This window comes from Penaeus monodon, chromosome 19 (genome assembly GCF_015228065.2).
Source record: "Penaeus monodon isolate SGIC_2016 chromosome 19, NSTDA_Pmon_1, whole genome shotgun sequence".
In the NCBI taxonomy this organism is placed as follows: domain Eukaryota; kingdom Metazoa; phylum Arthropoda; class Malacostraca; order Decapoda; family Penaeidae; genus Penaeus; species Penaeus monodon.
This window is the reverse complement of record NC_051404.1, coordinates 47,025,659-47,026,318: the sequence shown is the minus strand read 5'-3', so window position 1 is coordinate 47,026,318 and position 660 is coordinate 47,025,659.

Here is a 660-nt window from a genome sequence, read left to right as displayed (position 1 = left end):
CAGCACTTGGTTGATGAATCGAGTCTCTCCTACAAGCCCTAAAAGTTAAATGAATAAATCAGTAGCGGCTGCTAAAAAGAGTTAGTCGTGCGTAGTATAAAGGGACACGCCTGGCATGAACACGATATTTGTAAAAATCGAAAATAAAAGACACTGGTACGACAGAAACAGAATATGCTATATACAAATGCTACAAAAAGCGGGAGAGACAAAGACAGTAGACATGTACAATTAAGAGAAAATAGATAAAGTCAGCGTACCTGCATATCGGAAGATAATTAAACTGCAAGAAAGTTAAAACAGTGAACACAGTAAACAAGGAAACTAGTATGTGATGAAATAGAAATAAACATATGTTGAGAAAGAATGCAGCTGCACACAATAAAAATCAAGCATTCCTCACACAGCTAAAAGGAGTCATTACTGATATACGACGAGCTAAGTACGCTTGTACTGTATATAAAATTGTGATCAGTATTTTGAAGAAAAAAAAGAATGAAAGTGAGACAGAGTTAGAGATAAAAAGGTAAGACTATTTTATTTTCTCTGGCCTTTTATTGGTGTCAAGTGTTTTCGAAAGTGGTAAACGAAAATTCACTGGCGTACCTTCGGAGAAAGGAGTAGAAATAAGCAAAGGAAGAATTTTCTGATGGAGCTGTG